At 39.3% G+C, this 15172-nt stretch overlaps 1 pseudogene; it reads right to left on the reverse strand.

The window, feature by feature from the left end:
- Nucleotides 1–466: 466 nt before the first annotated feature.
- Nucleotides 467–8977, reverse strand: Cwf19l2-ps1 (CWF19 like cell cycle control factor 2, pseudogene 1; annotated as a pseudogene).
- Between the last annotated feature and the right edge of the window lie 6195 nt (nucleotides 8978–15172).

Consider the following 15172-nt stretch of genomic DNA (forward strand, 5'->3'; position numbering starts at 1 on the left):
AAAAGAAACTCTTCCATAAAACTAAGGAAATAAATTTCAGTTTCAAGACTGAAAACATCCAGTCTTGTTTATAAAATACAAATAAAGCTAGGCGGCAGAATCTACCTGGAAGCAGACCCACTTTCCCCTGCATCCTTGCTAGACCTCTGGAAAGAAGTCCTTCTCTAGAGTAACTGAGTAATTTGGAACATGCAGAAGTAGACACAGAACGAAATGTGAGCCAATAATGTGGAACTGAGACACTTCCTCTTATTCCCCATTCACCCAAACCAAGTTTCCAGGAGCCATGATGAAGAAAACAACTTGACCTAACATGGACGTCAGTGACTAGAGTGGCCAGCCGCTGCTGCTGTTGCTGATCCTGTTGCTGCTGATGCTTTTCCTACAGCCCAAGGCACAGTTGTTTATAGATGGAATAGACACAAACTGAATGGGCTCAGCATAGAAGAGGACACATAACATAAACTTAAGAGCTTTTACTTTTACTGACATCATATGGTTTCCACCATTGAGCAAACTGCAACGCTTTCTTCCTCTGGTCCTCAAGGCTTTCTCAGATTCCCTTCCTCCACAGCCTGGGTTCTAGATCCAGCATACCACCAATGACTTCCTTTCCAAAGTAGTGAGGAAATTTGTACTGCTCTTCAATCATGTGAGCAAATGCTCTGTGAAGGCCAAAGTCTACAGCAAGTAAGGCAAGCCTCTAGGTACAGACTTTCTAATATGTTTTGGAGACAAATCAATCAACTTCTTATTCATAGACCATTCTCCATCAGATTTCCATTATGGCTTTCTTAAAATAGATGGGAGCCATATCACTCACTTCCTTTGGGGGAGGGATACACTCATAAACCATGTGATACTGCTCCTTCAAACCCATACTTGTCCCCGAAAACATACAATCCAATCCTTTATCTTCAAACATTTTTACCAAAGATTTCCAAAACATCTGAATCTCCTCCTAGATATCTTCATCTAATACAGTGACTGCTTGGTGAGGGTGCAGAGGGACTGTCAGGCAGTGCTCTTCAGTGAGAGATTGGAAACTGAGCAAACATAAATAAACCTTCTCACCAATTGCAACTGTACAATGACTGGGGAGCTGAGAGCTGTGGAAACAGTACAGACACTGCCATTTGTGCAGCAGGACTGTGGTACTCAGCAGTTGCTCTTGACCTCTGGCTCTCTTCCTCCTACCACGATGCTCTTCCTCAGCTTCTGTGGAGACAAACATGCCATTCAGAGTATAATAGTCTCCATGTGATTTTCCCATAAACTTAGATGCCATTTTTATGAAAAGTCTGTTTTGATTGATACCTGTTCCCTTTTTCTCATTGTTGATTAAATCACTGAGACTCAAATGATCATCAGGAAAGCATCGGATCCTTTCTTTATCCTCATGGGTTGAAACTCTGCTCACAGGCCACATTCTTTCAGATTCTTCTGTTCAAATAAGGATGACTTCTTGTTCATCTTCATGCTCTACCCCTGATCCTTTGGCTGTTATCTGTGTAATGGTTTCTTTAAATTTGTTTTCTTCTTTAAGTTGGGCTGTAAGTTGTTCAGCAGCCAGAAAGTCTTTTTCATGGGAGCTCAAAATGTAGCACAGCCAGCAGTGTGGTAGGACCACGTGCTCCTCTGGGTGCGTCTAGGCTCAGGCAGAATCACTTCATTCTCTGGCTCACAAGCCCCCACCTCCTCCGTGCTTTTCCTCCACCACCACCACCCCAAAAGCAGAAGAGGCTCTGTTCTTTATTCTTAGAACTAAAACAAGCTTAGAAAGAAAAAAAACTCCCTGTCCTGCAGCCACAGATCGCCTTCATAAAAGCATCATTTATGAGGCTATGGTTGTTGAGTGCAGGCTTGCTTGACAGGGCCTTAAAGATGAGCACTATGAAAAATGGACTGTGGCCACTCAGGATATCGGGAGAGCATCCCACCAGGCTGCTCCCATTGCTTAGGCATTTATAGCAGCTATGAGAGCAAAGCATGGATGCTTTAAATGTAGCAAGAAGGGACACTGGAGAGAGACATGAATATCCTAATGGTATCCTCTCCAGCAGAAATGCCACCTCACCCAAGACATTCTGTCCTGATGCCTTAAGAGCTTCCACTGGAGAAGACAGTGTCACTCCCATTATGACAAGGATGGCAAGCCTTTCAACTTAAAATAGGGCAAGCCTCAGCCCAAACATTAGGACGGAAAACTGCTCCCATGGAGGCTTTAATGGGTTTCCAGGCTCTCAGAAGGCCTCCACCCAAAAATAACCACGAAAATAGGTGACATTGTCAAATGTATCATTGACACTGGAACAGATAAACCAACTGTAAAAGAAGAGGTTCCATAAAGACTGAGAACTTATCTGTAGGCTCAACTTCTAGGTATAGGAGGCTGTTCCCATGCCTTTAATACCAATCAAACCTCCATAATGGGAGGAGCCTAATAGGTCTGTGGGCATGGTATACCCCCTACTTGAGGGCAATATTGTTACCACTCTTCTAGGAAGAGATATCCTGGAATCCCGTAAAGTTACTCTCACTAGTCAACCAATAAAAAAAAATTACAATAGAGTAAGTGGTTATTCCCATAATCATACCCATAAGGATAGATATGCTCATAAAATCTTTAAAACCCCTTCCCTAGGTTACTCACACTTTTAAGAGCTAGTGTTAAATATAACGTCCCCGGCTTCAACTGGCTCACCAATAAGACTATATGGGTTGTACAGTAACCTCCCTCAAGGGAGGTACTTAAAGGGCTCACAGTTAAGAAAACAACTCCGACTTCAGACTTTATTCAAGATATTTCCTCCTCCTACGATCCACGGAGTACACCTGTGTTTCTCATGGGGATGGATACGGCTACAGTATTTCAGGGCTGTTAATAAAACCATGATGATTTGGAGGTATCCACAAAGGGAGATACCCCTCATTTCCACCATTTCTGACACTGTCCCTCTTTTAGCAATAAACATTAAAGACTGATTTTTTTCTCTATTCCTCTCCATCCATAGGATGGCCAAACCTTTGAGTTCTCAATACCCTCTACTAACAGTACACAGTCCTACCCCAAGAGATGGCAAACAACCTCACCATCTGCCAAGATGCTGTTGCCACAGCATTAAGTCCCAACATAGACAAAGGACTCCTTATTTAGCATTATGTGAATGATATCTTAATGTGGGTGGACTTTTTTACATACTCTACCAATTTAAGGATCAACTAAATCCTATCCTTCATAGGATTTAAAATAGCTCTTCACAAAATGCAGCTTAATCTGATCATCACATTTTGGGTGTAGAAATTTCCCTCACCTCAGTACTCTCTCTTAGACTCACTTTCTTATCCTCAATCCTTGCCTCCCTTTAAAGCCTTTTGGGAAACCTCAATTGGCTTTGACAATGGTTTTCTCTCCCCACCAGTACCCTACAGCCACTTTTTGCTCTCCTAAAGGGGTATAAAAACCCCACCTTCTGTCCAGCACTATTTTCTTAGGCAATTGAAGCTTTAGATGCCATTAATTCAGCCCTAATAGTAATAGCACTTGCCAGGTATGATCCAACAATGTTCACATAGCTGCTGCTGCTGCTGCTTCTTCTTCTTCTTCTGCTTCTTCTTCTTCTTCTTCTTCTTCTTCTTCTTCTTCTTCTTCTTCTTCTTCTTCTTCTTCTTCTTCTTCTTCTTCTTCTTCTCTTTCTTTCTCCTCCTCCTGCTCCTCTTCCTGCTCCTCCTCCTCTTCTTCTTTGCTTCTTCCTCTGCCTCTGCTTCTTCTTTTTCTTCCTCCTCCTGTTCCTGCTACTGCTCCTGCTCCTGCTCCTCCTCCTCCTCCTCCTCCTCCTCCTCCTCCTCCTCCTCCTCCACTTTCTCTTCTATTCATCCATGTCTTCAACCCATTACTGGGAAGAGCCACTCCCCTCTCCAAGCCGCATATCAGGTCCCACAGTCCTGTATCAGGTCTGGTGTCTGAAGGTACCCTCACTTTTTAGACCGCCTCTACAGAAGTCTTCAGACTCTGTTGAGTGAGCAAATGAATTCTATTCATGTCTACATACAAATGTAAAGGGGGCTTCATGCCTGTTTCCCCCATATCACTCTTTCTCAGCTTCAGAGGATAATAAAAACATGGTCCCCTTCTTGTGCATTCCTTATTACTACCTCAGCTTTACACACTACGGGCACTAACCCTCAAAGTCTCCAATGCTCTCTGCCTTGGCTGTCACTAAGCCAATGTGTGCTAACCAACCTGCTCTTCTCTATTTCAGTAACAGTGCTAATTCCTGTGTTAAATTCTGGTTTCAAGTTCCAGCCATTTGCCTACGAATTTCATAAAGTCGTTGTTTTTGATAGCTGAGTAATATTCCATTGTGTAGATGTACCACATTTTCTGTATCCATTCCTCTGTTGAAGGGCATCTGGGTTCTTTCCAGCTTCTGGCTATTATAAATAAGGCTGCAATGAACATAGTGGAGCACGTGTCTTTTTTATATGTTGGGGCATCTTTTGGGTATATGCCCAAGAGAGGTATAGCTGGATCCTCAGGCAGTTCAATGTCCAATTTTCTGAGGATCCTCCAGACTGATTTCCAGAATGATTGTACCAGTTTGCAATCCCACCAACAATGGAGGAGTGTTCCTCTTTCTCCACATCCTCGCCAGCATCTGTTGTCCCCTGAGTTTTTGATCTTAGCCATTCTCACTGGTGTGAGGTGAAATCTCAGGGTTGTTTTGATTTGCATTTCCCTTATGACTAAAGATGTTGAACATTTCTTTAGGTGTTTCTCCGCCATTCGGCATTCCTCAGCTGTGAATTCTTTGTTTAGCTCTGAGCCCCATTTTTTAATAGGGCTATTTGTTTCCCTGTGGTCTAACTTCTTGAGTTCTTTGTATATTTTGGATATAAGGCCTCTATCTGTTGTAGGATTGGTAAAGATCTTTTCCCAATCTGTTGGTTGCCGTTTTGTCCTAACCACAGTGTCCTTTGCCTTACAGAAGCTTTGCAGTTTTATGAGATCCCATTTGTCCATTCTTGATCTTAGAGCGTAAGCCATTGGTGTTTTGTTCAGGAAATTTTTTCCAGTGCCCATGTGTTCCAGATGCTTCCCTAGTTTTTCTTCTATTAGTTTGAGTGTATATGGTTTGATGTGAAGGTCCTTGATCCACTTGGACTTAAGCTTTGTACAGGGTGATAAGCATGGATCGATCTGCATTCTTCTACATGTTGACCTCCAGTTGAACCAGCACCATTTGCTGAAAATGCTATCTTTTTTCCATTGGATGGTTTTGGCTCCTTTGTCAAAAATCAAGTGACCATATGTGTGTGGGTTCATTTCTGGGTCTTCAATTCTATTCCATTGGTCTATCTGTCTGTCTCTGTACCAATACCATGCAGTTTTTATCACTATTGCTCTGTAATACTGCTTGAGTTCAGGGATAGTGATTCCCCCTGAAGTCCTTTCATTGTTGAGGATAGCTTTAGCTATCCTGGGTTTTTTGTTATTCCAGATGAATTTGCAAATTGTTCTGTCTAAAGTGAGCTCACCCAAACACAGAAAGACATACATGGTATGCACTCACTGATAAGTGGCTATTAGCCCAAATGCTTGAATTACCCTAAGTGCCTAGAACAAATGAAACTCAAGACAGATGATCAAAATGTGAATGCTTCACTCCTTCTTTAAAAGGGAACAAGAATATCCTTGGCAGGGAAGAGAGAGGTAAAGATTAAAACAGAGACTGAAGGAACACCCATTCAGAGTCTGCCCCACATGTGGCCCATGCATATACAGCCATCCAATTAGACAAGATGGATGAAGCAAAGAAGTGCAGACCAACAGGAGCCGGATGTAGATCGCTCCTGAGAGACACAGCCAGAATACAGCAAATACAGAGGCGAATACCAGCAGCAAACCACTGAACTGAGAATAGGACCCCCGTTGAAGGAATCAGAGAAAGAACTGGAAGAGCTTGAAGGGGCTCGAGACCCCATAGGTACAACAATGCCAAGCAACCAGAGCTTCCAGGGACTAAGCCACTACCTAAAGACTATACATGGACTGACCCTGGACTCTGACCTCATAGGTAGCAATGAATATCCTAGTAAGAGCACCAGTGGAAGGGGAAGCCCTGGGTCCTGCTAAGACTGAACCCCCAGTGAACTAGACTGTTGTGGGGAGGGGGACAATGGGGGGAGGGTGGAGAGGGGAACACCGATAAGAAAGGGGAGGGGGGAGGGGGATGTTTGCCCGGAAACTGGGAAAGGGAATAACACTCGAAATGTATATAAGAAATACTCAAGTTAATAATAATAATAAAAAAAATTCTGGTTTCAAGCTTTCTACACTCTTCTAATGATTCAAAGAACTCATTTTACAACTAGGAAGGGATCAAAAGTCCTTGTCCCGTTGCTCATCAGACTGAGTCTCACCATTTCCTAGGACACCAGGGGAGCTCCTGGAAAAGTTCTCTTCCAATAAGTCATCTGACTGACTACTTCTAGGATAATCTTGACCAGGCAATGGCTTTGACCACAGATATAGTCTCAAGTCACTCCATCACAGATCACCTCTCTAGCAGGGGTTGTTCTACAAAATCAGAGAACTGTGGACTTACTGAGAGATGAACATAGAGGAACTTGTCTTCTACTAGAGAATACATGCTATTTCTGTGTTACTGAATCTGAGTTACGAGACCAAAATACACAGGTGCTTAAGTATCTCCCGCAAACTCTCCAAATTTGATCTGCCCAGGACATCCAAAACTCAATACTCAAACTCTGGTCACTTTGTGTCTTCCCTCCTTAACCCCATAATGGTCACTGAATCCCTCCTCCTGTCTCATCCAATTTCTACAATGACAGATAAGTAGCATTGCAAAATCTCTGCCAATTAAGTTCTTGTTCAATAACAAAGCATTCCGAACCTATAGGAAGATGGCTATGATGAATACCTTCCCTTTAGAAAACAGAAAGAGCAAGATGTGGGGCTGGGAAGATCAGGCCTGAAGCAAGAGTGGTGTCAAGGCATGCCCAAACCCTTGAAATTTTGTCCTGAGATTGGCAGAAATAAGATCATTCTTGGGGTTGGGGATTTAGCTCAGTGGCAGAGTGCTTGCCTAGCAAGCACAAGGCCCTGGGTTCAGTCCCCAGCTCTGAAAAAAAAAGAAAAGAAAAAAACAAAACAAAACAAAACAAAAAAGATCATTCTCCCCTGCCTTGGGCCTGCATATCTGGGCACAGATAGCTCTGTGCACCTCCCCTCACCCGATGGTAAAGTATAGAGATATCCACATGATGGGGGAAGGTAATATAGCTGGAAAAAATTAAATACACTGTCTCAGCAAAGGGCCTAAGCTTTAAACTATAATGGAAGCCTCCAAGTCACTATTTAATTCATGGAGAGTCCAAAGAAGTCCTGCTATAATCTTTGATAATCACATATGAAGATTGTGTATATGGGCTAATGTTTAATTGAAGAAAAATACACAAGATAAAAAGAATTAAGGCAAAGTATATTTGAGAAGTTTTTATTAGTTCTAACATTCAGTTGTTATGAATAAGCCCAAGTCTCCCAGATGTTAGAAAGAATATAATATCTTGGTATCTATAGATAGAAAAATTTCAGATACTCTGTAAAGGAAATTTGATATTAGAAAAGATCAATCCTTTATTTGGTAGCCTTACAGAAAGTCAAGTGAGTAACTTTAATTTTAATTTCTACCTAACACATATTTTGACGAGTGTGTATAAAGTCATTTAGAAAGGACAAATGCTCATATTAAAAATGTCAGTCGAATCCTCGCAGCATGATGATTTATATAATGCTGGATTGAACCCCCAATTTCCTGTCCTGTATAAAGCACCATCAAATTAATCTGTAGATAAATGTAGCATTTAGTTTGGAAAAAGACCCCGTGGAGGTAAATATAATATAGTAAATAATTGGATGTTTAACAGAAAAATGTTCAGTATGTGTTAGACATTAGAGGACTCATATAATAATTAACATTCACATAAATCTGGAGAGACTTGGAAGGAGACACAGAATGATGGTAAAGACAAGAGGGTCAGTGAACAAAGCAGTAAGAGCAGGGACATAAGAAAATGGCAACCAGGTGCTGTGCTTCAGACAATGGGATTCTAAGTTTACTAACTCATACTTCATGTAATGAAAAAAAAATGGTTCTTAGTAATGCTATTTCTTCTTTGAAAAGAGTCACATGCTTATGTACAAATTTTCATTATCATGGGTGATATCATTGCAGAATAAAACTGCTCAAGCATTACCACTGAACCCCATCTTCTACCAACTGGTGAGACTCCTTGCTAACCTTAGGTATACCACACCCAAAGGAAGAGTGAATAATATCTCCTGAATGTGTTCTATTTGGGTGGTATTTGATTATTGACTGGCTTTACGTTAGTAGATAGTAGACATATTCCTCAATTAAGAGAAAGTTTACAATTTTGTCTAAGTATTGTAATGGTTTGAATGAAAATAGCCCCCATAGGATCAAGCGTAATGGCCCTATTGAGAGATTTGGCTTTGTGGGGGGTAGTTGTAACCTTTTTGGAAGAAGTGTGTCACTAGGGGATAGACTTTGTGGTTTCAGAAACCAGGTCAGGCTCAGGCTCTCTCTCTTCCTGTGGATCTGAAAGTAAAGCTCTGCAGCACCATGTCTGCTTGCATGCTGCCATGCTTTCTGCCGTGATGGCAATGGACTAAACCTCTGAACTGAACCAGCATCAATTAAGTGATTTCCTTCATAAGGATTGTCTTGGTCCTAGTGTTTCCTCCTAGAAATAGAAACTCTAAGACAAGTATATTTTTCACTTCTTTGAGTCCTGCATACTTCCCTTCACAATGGAAAATCCAGCAAAAGAGCAGCAAGGCCCACAAATGATCAAACAGTCTGTCAGGACACAGCCATTACCTTATATCAAACAACTTGAGGAAACAGGGAGGATCGACATCCGTCAGCATCGCATTGAAGCAGATTACATCAGAGTCACAGTGTGGGCTGTATCATAGCTGAGAGTCATTTTCAAAAACACCCTAATATGTGTGTCTCTTAAATATCCTCACAAACCATGTTTCTTCTTCCTTCTGTAATTCTTCACAGAAGAAAGATCAGAAGATAGTTGTCACTTGATTTGATAGCTAGTATGTTTATTTCAGCATAGCAAAACATTTAATCATTTCACTAAAAAATAAAGTTAGGAACTTTTCCCATGTGTTCCCTTTCATTTCTGTTCAAAAAATAGAAGTCAGACATGTTCTATATAGTCTTTTTGGCCCCCAGCGATTGAGGATTGTTGGAACGTGCTTGAGTGATGTCCATGAGATTTCTTCAGAGTTTTGAGTGACATGTTCCAGTTCATATGATATGAGAGAGGGAGAATCAAGGCTAACATGTATTACCAGACATTAGTTCACACCTTCAGGATCAATCCAGTTTTCAGTTGATTCGCTTTCTGGTGAGATGCAGACAGTGGTAGCATGCCTTTATTCACTAGGATAGTTGACTTAGGCTTCTTGTCCCAATCTAACTTGATATTCTGATTTTGATTGATTTCTATTCTCCCAGAAGAGCAGTTGAGTTGGCATTTTTCCAACCTGCGGGTTAATATAATTTGAAAAAAAATGTGATTGTATCTGTATCTGTGTCATGTTTAATGAATCAAAGGCTGTGTTTAGTATATAACCGGGGTTGATGTTTATAAAACGAAAGATTGTTATCAGCTTCATGAGAAACAAGACAAAGATTTTATATCTATCATCCCTTTAGACTAGGAAATTTAAGTTTCTAAACAAAAGCAACAAAGAAGTTCAAAAATCAAAACTACTTCACTAATGATAATAAAACAACAATAGAAAATTTTTCCTGATGCCTAGAAATTGTGTTTCTCATTTCATTTTTAATTTATTATTAATTTAGTGCAAAGGGGAGACTAACTGTTGTATTCTCTACAGTTCACAAATACATGGCTTATTCTTGAAAAGGGAATATGAGTGTGCAATGTAAATATCACTATTGTTTAATGCCAGCATTTGTTTATGTATTTGAATCTTCAATAGCCAAATGAATGCCCGAGAATCATCCTTCTTGCAGTGAGGGACACAAGAAAGAGATGTAAGGAAGACTTTCCTCTTCTTACAAATGTGACATTTAGGGAAATAAAGGAATTATTACCTCTGTATGAATTCATTGCATTTCTCATGTAGGGTCATTATTTTTGCAAATAGTTATGCTCAGTTATAACCAAAGTCTGAATTTAGCATTTACACTTGGCTATGATTTGTCTAAGTTTCTATCTCTGTCTATTATTTTCCTGCAACAATTAGATGGGTTGGTAAAATAGGAAATAGTTCTGTTTTATAATGTTGTTTACAGTTATTAAAATAACACAGATATCAAGGACCTACAGTATGTAAGGTCTTGTTCTAGGACAAACCTACACCAATAACTATAAGCTATTAAGGAAATCTGTGAGTAGTGCTGGTGGCTTTCCTCAGGTAAGAGCACACAAATTGGTGACCCAGGGCCAAATGGTCAGTCCTGAAAACATAATTAAAATAACATTGTTGGAGGTACACTCAGAGGTTATATTTAAGAATATATATGTATTCACACACATATACATGCAATATATATATATTGTATGTGTATATATTATATTATATATGTATACACACACATGAACACACACACGCGCGTGCGTGCGCATGCACACACACACAAACAAACAATTAATTGGAAAAGGAAGCCCTGAGTTTCAAGGAGAGTGAAGAAGTGTGTATGGTTTGGAGAGAGAAAAGAGAAGGGAAAATATTATAATTACATTATGATATCCCAAAGAAAAGTACAGTAAATAAAAACGAATAATATTACTGTCTTGACATAGTGTATATTCTAGTCAGAAAATATCAGCCGATAGGATAATTCATAATACTCTGTTAGTCAAAATGTGTTTGCAAAGTGGAAGGAAAAGTGATATCCATGATAGGCTTCTGTGAGAAGGTAAGTTTTAAGATAATGTGAAGGGTAAGTGGAGTGAACAGACAGTAGGATTGCAAAGCACAATCTACAGATAAAAGAACACAGCGCATAAGGCAGAGTAAACACCTAAAGGAAGGACGTTACTCAATAGTCAAGATCAAAAACTGTATAGGCCATCATACGAAGAGGAAGGTAAATCTTATGAGAAACAAATAAACTTTGGTAGTGTGCCTAATCCAAGGGGAGGGAACACTAGGATTCATTAGGAATCAAATCATTAAAACAATGGTTAAAATGGTGATAATTTAATTGGAATTGACCTGCTGTTCATGGCTATTTTGAGCCACACACATTTTTGAAACCTGAAAATTAAAAAGAACTCACAAGTTAGAGTATTATATCTTACCAACTTTCAATGAACACAGATTCATGGCTATATACACTAGATTAGGTGAAACTGGGCAGAATTCCCCAAAAAAGGCAGCCCTCAGCTGAGTTTGGAAGATCAAAGGCTGCGCAAACTGTGAAAAGTTAAGGTTTGTGGGAATGGGAAGGAATTGGAAGGGACAGAATTTTGGCAGGTGGATTTGACCAACATACATTATAAATATCCATAAAATCTGGGAGCAAAATCTTTAAAGATACATTAGTTAATTGTACAATCGAAATGAAGTAGACAGTTATTGAGTTTAGAGCATAAATTGTATTTGCTTAATATAAAACGAATGTGGCTAATGCCCTATTTAATGATCTCAAAATCTAAAACACCATGAGGGAAAAGTACCATCGAGCAAAAAGGAAAAGCATTGATTATGAAGTTCTCCCGTAGGAAGACTAGTCTTCTACAGATCTCTACAACTGATATAGACCTCTACAACTGACTTCTCTACATGCATGTGTCTCCAGTTCACCTGACAAACTCAAGCCAAGCACATTCCCCTTTCTCCATAAAGTTTTTGGTTTTTTTGTTCAGATGCCCACATGAACATTCTGAACGTTCAGGGTCACAATGGAATGCTATGTGTTTTGTCATTTTAGATAGGATTGCTGCCTAATTTAACTGTTTCTCCTATCATTGTCCGTGACTTTTGCACCGTGAGTTACCAAAATGATGTGTACAGATAACAAAATCTTCCAGAATTATCTGGGGGTCTTAGAAGTTGCATCAAGAAGTAACATGCTTGCCTTGTAAGCAAAAAAGACTTGAGTTTGTTTGATCATTCCCTCCCACATAAAAAAGAGTAAATGTGATAGGCCTTTTGATTAGGTTAGATTTGGTGAACAATGATGCTGGATTAATCTCCTCATGGTTATATGACATTCTATAAGATTCTTTGTAGGAGACTGAATGGAAAAAATCTGTTGGTAGAGGGGTGCACTGCTGACGATCAGGAGAAAGGCAATAGCCTCAAGTGACTGCCTAAGGTGGCTCTCAACTTCCTACTGCTGCGAGTCTTTAATAAAATTCTTCACGATGTGTCCACCCCAACCACAAAATTATTTCATAACATTTTATCAAATACTGATATGTGGGATATCTGGTATGTGCCCCTCAAAAGGGTCATGACCCACAGATTGAGAACCACTGAGAGCTTTGAACAGTTCCAGTAAGAAAAAAAAGCAGTATCATGGTCATGTAATTGTGGTGCAAGGCATATTATTTTTTTTAAATTTATTTTTGCACACCAGGTTTTATTCCCCTCCCAGTCCACCCACCGAGAGTTCCACATCATATTTGCCAACAAGACTGAGCACAGAAAAGGGTACTTGGTGTGATTTAGGCCTGACTTTCTATCACTGTGTTGACCTTAGTCTTGACATCTCTTTTGCTGTGAAACCGTTTAACCTATACTTTGACATAATTAATAGATATTTGAGCTATATATTTACGATAATTTGTCACACAATACTAGAATGCTACCACGCATTAAATAAATGCTCAATATAGTTATTTCAGATTTCAGAAGACATTTGGTAGGAAACTTTTATATGCTAAATTGTGTGGTAAGTATTTAGGGGACTATTTAAATATTGCTCTTAGCCCTATGAAGAAAAGAGGCTTCCTTAAGCATCAAGTTTCCTGGATAAAAACAATAGTCTTTTAACATGTCAGACTGTCATCTGCCTTTAGCTAGAAAGCAGTTGTAAACCTCAGCTCAGGAAGCATGAGTTAATGCTTTGCTCTACATCTCCTCTTAATGGATTATAGACTTCCCACCCCCATAGGCAACTATAGATTTTACTTAATGTAACAAGTCAAATGCCAATATTGTCCAGAAACACTTTCATAGACAGAAACAATATGATGTCAGCTTAGAAATAATATATTACTTATTTGAATATCCCTTTAGTCAGTCAAATTGAAAATTTTGAAACACACACATACACACACACACACACACACACACACACACCTCATTCTTAGCCATTTCACAAGCAAGCTATATATCTTGGATGATGTTGTTTAATAACTATCAAGGTATACAGAGCTTGCTCAGTGTTTAAAAATTTACTTCTGAGCTCCCATTTATGTAGTTTCACTTCTAGGGCATCTAACGCCTCTTGCTAGACGTCGTAGGTACCAAGCACACATGTGGTGCACATATATAAGTGCAAGAAGCTCAATAAATAAAAGTAAGTACGTAAGTATATAAACATGTCTCAATTCTATAGTAAATGATGTAAGCATGTTTTGGCATATAAGAAATTAGTGAGGTGGTGGCAGCCACACAGAGGCGGGGTTATCACTGTGTTTGAGGCCAGCTGGTGAGCAGAACAAGTTCCAGGAGAGCCAAGACTACTTAATGAAGCCCCACTTCAAGAGCAAACAAACAAAAAAATGAAAAGAAAAACAAAAATATTTAATCCTTTTGCACATTCTTATGATTTACATATTGAAGATTAGCCAAGATGTAAATATATAAGTTAGAATATGTAAGAAATCTGTCTTAGCTTCTTATGTAAAAAAAATTAATAAATTGTAGCTCTAGTTATTGTTCCTATAATCCTGTATAGCTTGCTAGAGTTGATAATAGCATATACTTGAATATATGTGCTCTAAAGTAGAAAATGGGTAAAGTATTAATAACACAGGGAGGTAGTTTTATATTTCACTCCCTTCCCTAAATTACTTCTTTTACAACATAGAAATCTTCTTTCAATTAGTTTCAGACTTAAAAGTTAAAAACCAAAAACCTTTAACTTTTCTAAGTATATCACTTTTCCCAACAAGAAGAGTGTCACAATCTGTCTTCAGAATGACTCCTGATCAATGTGCTACATAAACACAGCCTAAAAAATTGATTACAAGATACCAATCTTTGTCTCAAAACTACCTAGTAGACATAGAACATAGTATTTATTTTTCCTCAATAATGTATGGTCTGTTGTACTCACGAACACATTTGATAAATTAGAAATTGAGATACATCAAAATGGAGAAAGGCTCAAGATCTATGTAGATCCTATAAATTTTTTGTCACTTCCATAAGAAGTACATGGGACATGATATAGAAGAAATGTTGGTGTTTTGATAAACAGGCTCATCTTACGGCTTAAAGCGGTGGTAGATAAGTCAACTCATTGCAGACTTCTTAAAAGCCTGGGCCAGGATGAGAAGCAAAATGAAGCCGGAAGTTCTTTCTCAGAAGAGTATTTTCCTGGTTTCTGAAGGTAAAATCTTAAAAGAATATATTCAGTATTAAATTTCTCTATCAATCTATTATATTCTGTCTAAGACAGCCCACCAGTCAATGGGCTGACAAACCATTTGCTTACTGTATTTAGAGAAATTAAAGTGTCAGTCTTTATTTTTCCTGATGGTTTTACTGGCCTGTTCTATTTTTATCCGAAGTATTATTTGAATTTAAAATTATCCTAGTGATTTGAGGGTTCTAAATCTTAGCTTGATTACCCTGAGATGAGACCCAGCATGTTAGAGGACCATCCATCAACATAAATGAAGGATGACCCTGCCGACAGTGGGTGAAAGGGGCCTTGGATGATGGCAAGCCGCTGCTTAAGATGGCTCACTCGGCCAAGTGATTTCCCCTAAGCTGGTTCTCTGAGGTCATCCTCAGAGGCTACGGTGGTTATCCCTCTCGTCATCTCAGAAAGCTGAATTACTTATCACGCTGAACCTTTATGGAATGGTGACCTCATGCATATACCTACTTATG

This window comes from Rattus norvegicus, chromosome 1, assembly GCF_021556685.1.
Source record: "Rattus norvegicus strain SHRSP/BbbUtx chromosome 1, alternate assembly SHRSP_T2T, whole genome shotgun sequence".
Classification (NCBI taxonomy): domain Eukaryota; kingdom Metazoa; phylum Chordata; class Mammalia; order Rodentia; family Muridae; genus Rattus; species Rattus norvegicus.